The sequence below is a fragment of the Octodon degus genome, unplaced genomic scaffold (genome assembly GCF_000260255.1).
Source record: "Octodon degus isolate 3935 unplaced genomic scaffold, OctDeg1.0 scaffold00111, whole genome shotgun sequence".
Lineage (NCBI taxonomy): Eukaryota > Metazoa > Chordata > Mammalia > Rodentia > Octodontidae > Octodon > Octodon degus.
Window position 1 is genome coordinate 9,794,388 of NW_004524687.1, and position 10,962 is coordinate 9,805,349.

Consider the following 10,962-nt stretch of genomic DNA (forward strand, 5'->3'; position numbering starts at 1 on the left):
TGTAATTTTCGGGTGTAGGCAAAAACACAACTTACAGATGGCAAGAAATCTAAAATCTATCACATATACTTTCCCTCTCCACTTCTAGTATTTTTGGATACAGTCATTCTCACAGATTCTAGTTGAGAGATGTGGCTTGTAAAGTGAGCTTCATGTTAAGCTCTTAAAAATTGAGACAACATTGCCCACAGTTGAGTGAGGCAGATCCCACTTCAGAGGCTGCGGATAGTGAGGGGCACCCAGCTCTTCAAGGACAGCTATGCCTTGGCCGTGCTGGACAATGGGGACCCTCTGGATAGTACCCCCCTGGTTCCGGGAAGGCTGCAGGAGTTGGAGCTCCAGAGTCTCAAAGAGATCCAGAAGGGAGGGGTCCTGATCCAGCAGAGCCCCCGGCTGTGCCACCAGGACAGCATCCTGTGGGAGGACATCTTCCACAAGAACAACCAACTGGTCCCCATATGGGTGGACAGCAACCACTCTTGAGCCTGCCCACCCTGCTCCCCGGCCTGCAGAACTCCCTACTGCTGGTGTGTGTGCCAGCAGCTGCGCCCACTGCAAGGGCCCCCACCCCACTGACTGCTGCCACAAGCAATGCGCTGCGGGCTGCACAGGCCCCAAGCACTCCGACTGCCTGGCCTGCCTGCACTTCAGTCACAGAGGCATCTGTGAGCTGCACTGCTTGGCTCTGATCACCTACAACACCAAAACCTTCAGTCCATGCCCAGCCCCGAGGGCCGCTACACTTTTGGTGCCAGCTGTGTGACCACTTGTTCCTGTGAGTACCAGCAGTGGGGAGCATGGAGACTGTGTCCCTTGTCTTGGAGGCAGATCCTGAGCTTCCTGGTTCTTCTGATAGTTACAGAACAGTTGGCACTTACTCAGTATGCCACTTTGTTCCTGTGCCTTAGTTTTTGTTTTAATCTAAAATGAGAGACAGGGATAGTGGTGGGTGTCTGTAATCCCAGCACTTGGGAGGCTGAGGCAGGAGGATTGCTGGGAGTTCAAGGGCAATGTCATATTTACTCAGTCCTAAGATGTGCTAAGCAATCATCTCTGTCTTCTATATAGCATACAACAGGAAAGCTATTCCTCCCAGAAGTGTTGAATGATATTTTGATTTAATGGTTAAATGAATGATGATTTAAATTCTCCTTTGACTGAGAAATACAAAAATGCATTTAATAGTGAAAAAAAATTGAGACAAGAAAATAGAAAAATATTAAGATTTCTTAAAAGCAAGCCCTAATAATGAATTATTTGTCCCATCTTGCATAACTATTTCTGTTAATCTGAGCAACAGATCTGGTGATAAAAATAGATAAAATAACAATCATTGTTAATTAGCTATTCTTGTTTTGAAAATCTGTAACTGTGTATTGCTGCATGTTGTCTATTTCTGTGTTTGTTTCTGCTATTTATTTTTGCTTTTTTTTACTCTTCAAAACAAATTTTTTAAAAAAAATTGAGCTTAGGGAAGAAGGTATTAGTTGAAAAATTTTAAATATAACTATTCTTTGCATAAGAAACATAACCTTTAAGATATATAACATAAGAAAATAGATTAATCTTAATATATAAAATCCACTAATTACATGTATATTTTTACAAAAGCTAGCATTTCTCTATTACAAAGCAAAAGTAAGTTTACACATGGCATAGTACATGTTCCAATACACTTATTAATGTCTTGCTTATAAACATATGCAAAAAATCATCATTTTTGGAGAATTACACATGTATTTTAGAGTTGTTCTTTTAGAATTTGATATGAGGAATACTTTCTTTTTTTTATTTATTTTTTCCCATAATTTTATTGAGAAACAAATAACAATGAGACAGTTTCAAACCAAATTGGTAGGACAGTTTCAATAATGCACACATTGCATACATTCTTCCTAGTGGTTAATTGCTGTACAAGATGCGGACATGATATCCTATTTACAAACACCATTAGAACAAATCACTCTATTCATTAAGAGAATGTAACTATATATCTATCCTAACCACTTTGAATACACAGATACAAAATGGACATTCATCTGTATACCCTTTTTTGTTAAGTTCCACCATTTAAATATCATAGGTGTGTAAACTCAGCAAAATATTCTAAAAGAGTCCAGTAGCCCATAATAGTAGTGGGTCATCCGCTTCACTGGCAATGTCAGAAATTGTTGACCTGAGTCTCCTACAGCTCAACATAACAGCATGGCTTTACTTCTTTCCTAAATTGTTTATTCAGGGGTTCCATCATTTTTATATTCTCCTCTATTTTTTTTATCAGTGTATTCTTTAGAAGCACTTAGTACTTCTTTGATTAGAGTTACCACTACATTTTTTAGTTCAGTAATTATTTCTGATCTGATTTCTCCTATACCTTTCTGCAGTTGATTCTTTACTGTCAACGCTATCATTTCCGAGATATCTGGCATGTGATTTCCAGTTTCCTCAGTGCTAGTGTCTTCTGCATTTGTACTGGGTGGACTCGGGGCCTGAGACTGCACTTTGTTCCTTCTCTTTGTCATTTTGTATACCACTGTCTTCTGACCTTTGGTGTAGAGCTTAGATAGAATTATTACCTTAGCACCTGGTCCGGATCTATGAAGTTCGGATTCCTCCAGGTGGGTGTTGTTTGGATCTGGCTGCTGTGCTCCACTTCTTTCTGCTGCAGGTGTTAGAGTTGAACCCTTTGTGTCTCTCTGGCAAGATATTCTGCTCCTGAATCAGCTGGGTGGGTCTTGCCTCTAGCCTCTTTGCAGGGAGTTCTGCTGAAGGGTTCCCTGCTGGGCCTGCAGCCTGGGTTGAATGAGGATCTGCGGGCCCTGGTCGTCTCACTCACTTGCCAGACCTGCGCTCTGGGGCTATTCAGGATCCCACAGGCCCCCGGTAGTCTCACTCACTCACCGGGCCTGTGTTCTGGGTCTGTTCAGGATCCTGCGTCCTGGGGGAATAATTTCACTGAGATTAAAATGAAAAATTTTCAGTTAAATTTTATATCAGATACATGACTTTTGGTGTTTTAAATAAAATCATTCTAATTTTTAGGATATGCAATGATCATAAGCTGCTTTATAAAAAAGGCAAAATTTCACTTTACAAGTACTTAAAATTAGCGCTGTTGAAACAACCTGTACCCAGTTACGTAGCTGCTGCAATCTCTCTCCCAGGTTCCAGATGTAAAAATCTACCTGTGTGTCACATTCTACCCAGAGAGCTCAGTGTCAGCCTCAGACTCAGATGGCCAAAGCTGAACTCACTTCCTCCACACCTCCCAAAACCTGCTCGCATCTTTCGAATCTCCTGCCTACATGAGCCATCCACAGTTCACCTACCCTTCTTTGTTTTGCTGTCATCCCAGACTCTGACTCTTACACTCACCCAGTGCAACAAATCCATGTGGATTCTTTCCTTGCCATTTCTTCACTCTATGTATGTGTCCATCTTCCCAGGACTGTGGCTCAGGGTCTTGCCTTCTTATCAGGATGATGGGAGGGAAATGATTTAAATCCAAATGATTCACTCTCTCCTTTTGGCACTGGATTGCTTGACAACCCTCTCTGCACTCTGCTGCTGGACCTATCTCACTAACAGGCACGTACTTACTAGATAAATAGTTGCTGACTGAGCATCTTTCTAGTAGCGGGCATTGTGCCTGGTGTCAGAATGTAGACACTCTCAGCAGAGTTCACAGTTTAGGAGCAAAGAGAGGTAAAAACACTGAGAATATACCTCTTATTCATGTCATAAATGGCATAAATGATATGAAGGAAGAAATAGAAGCATTGGAAAGGGTAGCCATATAATTTCTCTCCTAAGAGCTGATATCTGAAAGACATTGAAAAGCCAGTCGCTAACAAGAGGAACAGCTCCTCAGGGATGACTGGTGTAAAAGCCCTTAGGTAGCAATGAAACAGATTTCAGAGAAGTTGATTTGAATTTAATGTGCTCAGAGCCCATTGCCTGCCCTATCATAAATCTTTCAATCTCCCCCTCTCACCAGTGAGCCCTGAACCTTTGCACAGAGCTACATCTCTAGCACTTCTTGATTTCTTATATTGAGCCTGAGTCTTGCTAAATCACTGAGTTGTTTAGTCTGGGCTCAAACTTTCAATCCTCCTACCTCAGCCTCTCAGAGTTCTGGGATTACCCTTGTGCAACACCATGCCCAGTCCTCCAGGTAACTTCAAGTGGCCTGAAGCTGTTGTTGTTCCTTTATCAATTATTTGGAAACCTACTGAGCAACTCTATGAGGAGATGGCAATGAGATAAGACATCTAAGAAATGACGGAAAAGTGATATTGGTAATGGAATGACTACACAACCCTGTATAAATTCATATTTCCTTTTGTTTAACACAAATAACAAAATGGCTTTCAGAGAAATTACACTGATCTGATTGTTTTCCTTTATTGCAAAATGAGAGAAAAGTGGAAAAGAAAACAAAAGGATAAACTTAAGCAGCTTAGAATTCAAAGGTCATTAGCATTAAAATATTCTCAGTAGGAAAGCCAAATAGACATTTCCCAAACATTTGAAATTTGCACTTCCAATTGGTCTCAGAAAGGTATGAAAACTACACTTTTGTTAATGCTCCTTCATGAAAAGTCAGGTTGCTCAATGATCTCTCTTTAATTCTGAGCTGCTGTTCAGGAGTAAAAGCATGGGAGGCTGAAATAAGAGCAGATCCTCTTTTATTACACATAAAGTGGCTTAAAAACTCATGTACTAAAATCTTAATGAATTCCCTGTGGGACTGCAGACTCAGTTATGCTCACAGGGGAGAGACAGAACTTTCTGGAAGAGGTAGACATGTGACAAACTACACTGCTTTCTGGTAGCCAGGAGGCTCAGCTCTCTTTTCTTCAGTTAGATGAGTAATCATGGAAAATGTCATGCTGGGGGAAGTGCATCTCATTTTGTGGCACTAAACAAGTATCTAACTTTAAACAAGCAGGAAAGAAAAAACACTCTGTATGTGTACACTAAGTCTATTTGTTCAAAGGTTTGGTTCAGTTCTACTACCTCTTTGCTAATTTTTGTCTGCCTGACCTATCTTTTTGAGATAAGGGTGTGCTAAGGTCCCCTCTTAAGGTTGTGATATTGATCATTAGATTTTTCATGTCCAGTAAATTTGTCTTATAAAGTTGGTTGCTTCCATATTTGGAGCATACATATTTATGACTGTTATCTCTTTCTCTTCAATTTTTCTCCTAACCAGTATGTAGTGACCCTTATCTTGTTTGATCATTCTTGGTTTGAAGTTCAGAATGTCTGTGAACAGAATAGCTACCCCTGATTATTTTTGGAGTTCCTGGAGCATGAGGTATTGTTTTTCATAGTTTGACTTTCAGCATACAAATTTCTTTATGGGTTAAATGTGTTTCTTGTATACAACTATTGTTGGATTTTTTTTTCTCTTAATCCACTCTGCCAATCTTTTTCTTTTAATTGGTGAACTGAGTCCATTTATATTGGTGGTTATAATTGATATGTATTGGCTTATGTTTGTCATGTTATTTTCCTGTTGTTGGTTCTTAACTTTTGTCTTATGTTCGTTTGCCCTGTTTGGTGGGTCTTTCTGTTGTCATTTTTGGAACTGTAGTCATTTTGATCCCTTTCTAGAATGTCTTTTAGTACACTGTTTAGGGGTGGTTTTGTCATCCATGGAAGTATTTTACTTCTCCATTAAACTTGAAAGAGCTTTGCAGGGTATATCAGTCTGTGTTGAATTTGTTTTGTTTTTTCTTGCGGAACTGGGGATTGAACTCAGGGCTGTGTGCTTGCCACAGAAGCACTTATTCTACTGAGATTTTTTCTTTTTTCTTTTTCTTTTTTTCTTTTTTTTTTTGTGGTACCAGAGATTGAACTTAGGATCCTGTGCTTGCCAGGCAAGCACTTATTCTACTGAGCTATCTCCCTGGCCCCTGAATTTGTTTTCTTGTAGGACTTGAAATACTTTACTCCATGCTCTTGTTGACTTGATGATTTGTGCTGAGAAATCTACTGCTATTATGATGGGTTTTCCCTTAAATGTGATCTATTTCTTTCTCTAGCAGCTTGTACTTTATGTATTTTTTTTCCATAATTTTATTGAGAAACAAATAGCAATGAGACAGTTTCAAACCAAACTGGTAGGGCAGTTTAAATAATTAACACATTGCATACATTCTTCCTAATGGTTAATTGCTGTATAAGATATGGACTTGATATCCTATTTACAAACACCATTAGAACAAATTCCTCTATTCATTAAGAGAACGTAACTATATATCTATCCTAACCACTTTTAATACACAGATACAAAATGGACATTCATCTGTATACCCTTTTTTTGTTAAGTTCCACCATTTAAATATCATAGGTGTGTAAACTTAGCAAAATATTCTAAAAGAGTCCAGTAGCCCATAATAGTATTGGGTCTTCCGTTTGACTGGCAAAGTCAGAAATTGTTGACCTGAGTCCCCTACAGCTCAACATAACACCATGGCTTTACTTCTTATACTTCGTTTTTATACTTTTCTGCTGGATGGTTAAGACCAAGGTAAAGCAGAACCTATGCAACAAGAATTGTAGCTTTTGGGTCTGAGAAGGTCAGTGAAATCCCCTCAGGATTTATCCTGAGATCCTGTACCTCAGATTGTAGAACCTTTGTCAGTGTCAGCCATGTGGATGAGTCACGGCCATTGCTTGACCAATGTGCTCCCTGTGAAAGCCTGAGAGAATGTTTTCTCTCCATGTGACTCTCCTTAGGCACACTCTACATCATCAATCACTTTCCTCTTTGGCCCCATAATCTTCTTCATCAGAAAATTTGGGACACTACTGAATTACATGATGTTACAGTACAAGTTCTCCTATGTCCTGAGTCTTAATTGACCTTAGAAGGCTAGGGCCAAAATGTTGGCTTTCCTTGGGGCCCTCCTTTTTCTCTAATTTTGGTCTGCAAACTTAGGTTGTTAACCATCCAGAAGACAAACTGATTGTTATTTCCATACAACTTAGGCTATTAAGCTTAACCTCACTATCTGTCTGCATATCAAACATCTTAGGCATAATATGGAACAGGTATTTTTCATCAAGTATTAATATGTTGAACTTTAAGTCCCTATAGAATATGATGAAAAAACATTTAAAAATTAGAATATATTTTTAAAATTAGGCATAAAGAATTATATACTTCTTATGATTACACATACGTCCAAAAATCTAACCATATACAACCTTGAAGCAAGACAGTCCCACAATATTCCTTTTCCTATCTCTTGCCTTCATTCACCACCCCTTTCTTTTTGAACAATCATCTACCAGAGAGACAGCACAGCAGCAACTGGCATGTCATGACAAGCAGCCCGTATTCAGAAGTCCAGAATGATAGGCACTCCAAGCATGAAACTACTATTACAGATTACCATCTGCAGTGCAGTTGTTTAGTTCACAGGTATCAGTATATATAGTTAGTCAGGGCGAGAATCTTTCCAATTAACCATTAGATTCAAAAATCTTCTGGAGATTCTTAGGATCATTGCCTTGCCCATCTTCTACATATAACTGTATGGCTTGACATTGTCATGTTTCTTAGCTCTTCTCTTTTCCCTCTCTTGATTAGTTAGTCCTCGAGATCCTGCTTTCCTTTCACTTGTATTATACTTTTCTATTTGTATTTCTTGTTTTGAGTTCTTATACTAGGGAAACTATATGGTATTTACATGTGTGTCCTGTTTATTTCACTTATGAGTATATGTTCAAGTGGCATCCACTTTAATATAAAGGTTTCTAGTTTATCATTCTTAATAGCTGAGTAATACTTCTAGCAGCTTTTAGTATGTTGTTCTTGTGCTGAATTTCTGGGATCTAATTATACATCTCCATGTAGTTTTAATTGGGTTCATATTATTTGGAGTTCTATATGCCTTGGTTAACCTGAATGTCAGATTGTTTCCCCATATGTGGGAAGTTTTCTGCTATTACTTCTGTCCATATTCTTTTTATGGCATTTGTTTTGCCTCCTTTTTTCTCATTTATGCCTACTAGTTTTATGTTGTTCACCTTTGCATTGTCTTACAACTTTTGAATTATTATTTCCTGGATGTTTGTTGTTTTTAAGAGATTTTTCTTTTCCTGGTTGCTAGCTGCAATGTTGTCTTCAAGGTCTGAAAGGCTATCTTCACTTTTACTGAGATAGTTTTGCCAACTTTTAATGGAATTTTTAATTTCTTATATGTCTTGTTGAATGTTCTTCATGTATTCTATTTTTTCCTGTATTGCTCATTCAGGGTTTCCATTTTTTCTATTATCCTCTATTTTTTTTATCAGTGTCGTGTGTGTGTGTGTGTGTGTGTGTGTGTGTATGTGTGTGTGTGTGTGTGTGTGTGTGTGTGGTACCCGGCATCAAACTCAGGATCTTGCACATGCAAGGCAGGTGCTTATGCTGAAAAGCTGTTTCCATGGCTCTGTATCACTGTCTTTTTTAGAAATGCTAAGTAATTCTTTCATTATAGGTATCATTTTCTTTTTTGCCTGGGAGATTGTTTCTGATATGATTTCCTCTATGCCCTTCTGTGGTTGTTTCTTTACTTCAGTTGCTATTATTTCAGAGATTTCAGGTGTGTGACCTCCAATTTCTTCTATGTTGATGTTTCCTGGGTTTGTTCTGGGTTAGCTTGGGACCTGAGACTGCATTTGCTCCTTCTTTTTGTCATTTTGTATTTCAGAGAGAACTCTTTATTTTGATTTCTGCTATACTTTTTTTGTGGAAGTTGGATAGTAGGTAACTGTATTACTGCAATAAGAACCTCTCTGTAAAGGGTCTGACCATTAAGTATCTCTCCCACATCAGAGATTCTGGTTTGATGTGTGTCCCAATATTTTGCCTTCTCTATTAATTAAGAGTGAGATACTGATTTCTGTTTGGCACTGTCCTCTGTCTTTTTATATAGGGATTTGGTGTGGTTATTACCCAAGTGCCTTCTGATAATATTACTCAAGAGAGAACAGGTGGTTAAGGCAGATATAGTATCTTATTTACAGTAGTACAATCAGCAATACTAATAACAGCTAGTGAAATTTAGAAATTGACAAACTTGTAACTAATGGTTTTGTGCTTTAGACCATAGGAGCAAAAATTATAGCTATATAACAAAGTAAATCAGAGAATTTTTATTTAAATCAGTTCCCATGAGTTCTATCTAAGCACTCCCCTTCATGTACCTGGAGTCTGCCAGGCAGGCTAGTTCACCCAAGTTACCTCCTGCCACCATTGTGATACAAGGATCCTCATCATAGGTCTAGGCCTGGGCATCACTGGGCCTACCAATATGCCTCAGCTCATTGTAGCTAGTTCTACCAAACTTGAACTCAACAAGCCAGGCCTGACTCAGGTCTGGTTGCTTGGCTCCTTGTGGCTGCACCCTGCCAAAGTGGACTAGCTGGGCCTGGCTGGCTGTTAGGCTCAGCAGCTCCTTCTGGCTCTATTTATTAGTTTTATATCAAGATGTTTCTGTTGTAGAAGACTGAAATTAGTGTAATGATTATCACAAAAATTAAAAAACAATTCATTTTCAATAGAAACAGTAACAAAATACAGGGACAGATAGATTTCAAATGGCACAGTTTCATTTAAAAATATATGCTATTTCACTTCTCGGCCTTTTGGCTAAGATCAAGTGTAGTAAAAATATATGCTATGTTTGAGAGATTGAACTGCCCACTTTTTCCATGTGAAGTTAAAGGAACCAAATGAAGAGCAATCTGCAGAAGCCAGGGGCAAAGGTAGAATCACACTCTTGTTTTTCAGAATTCTACTCAAGACCACCAGCCATATTTTCTCACACTAATCACCACCAACAAAATAGTTACTCTATTCACCTCAAAATGAGATGGGAGACAAATCAAGAATGATAGATTTTTCATAGGCAAAGACTATTTTCTGACCCATTCTGTGGAGGAAACAACATAGGGAGCATAAAGGAGAGCATGGTGGGGTGGTGATGATATAGGAGATAAAGCTTGGAAGAGCTGGCTGGGGAAATGAGTAGGATCTGTCCATCACAAGAGCCCAGGAAAAGGCCTGGGCCCCATATGTGGAGCATCTCATGAGCTCCCAGAAGATGTGGGGGATGACATAAAAGAAGGTTGGGTACAATGCGGTGCTGCTATTGTGAACTATTTCAATAGCATGCATTGCCTTCCCAGATGCTGCTTATCATTGTATTTTTGCTGTTACCTACTTCATCCTCTTTGTAAAACCCAAGTTCACATTGTACAGCTAGTTTCTCCTATGCCCATGCACCTTGCAATTTTCAAATGAACTTTTAGCACTGAGTTTGGCTTGTCTCATCCAATTCTTTGTTTGAGGCAAGAAGAACCTGGAAAACTTCTGACTGGGCACCTATGAAAAGGCCCCAGCCTTTTAAGCAAGAAGCTAAAAAACACATATGCATGTAGTTTGAAACCCTACCTAGGATGCCTCATTCTGATGAACATATGGGACACAGTTGTATCTGGGCAAACATGCTCAAGAGTAGCCTGCTTACTGAGGTCACAGTGGTGGAGCAAAGTCCTTCATGCTTAGTGTTAGAATTCCTGGAAAAGGCACTGCCATCACTAGGCAGTAAGGTCTTCCTGCCACATCTGGACCTCTGGAGGACCATGACTGTGGCCAGATAGACAGTGGAGCTCAGATGAAAAGGATTAGATCAGATCAAGCTCTCTGATTCCATGCTTGGTGTGCAGCCCAGGAAAGTTCTGAGCAACACAGGCATTGCTTTCTAGTGACCCAAAGACATTCACAGATATAGTGGAAAAGCTAAAGCATGCTGCTACAAAGCACATGTAAGGTCATGTCCTACATAGTCACATAGGACAAAGAAAAAACAAAACAAAAAACAGAGCGCAGGCCTGGCAAGTGAGTGAGACGACCAAGGCCGCGGGATCCTGAACAGACCCAGAGCGCAGGCCCAGTGAGTG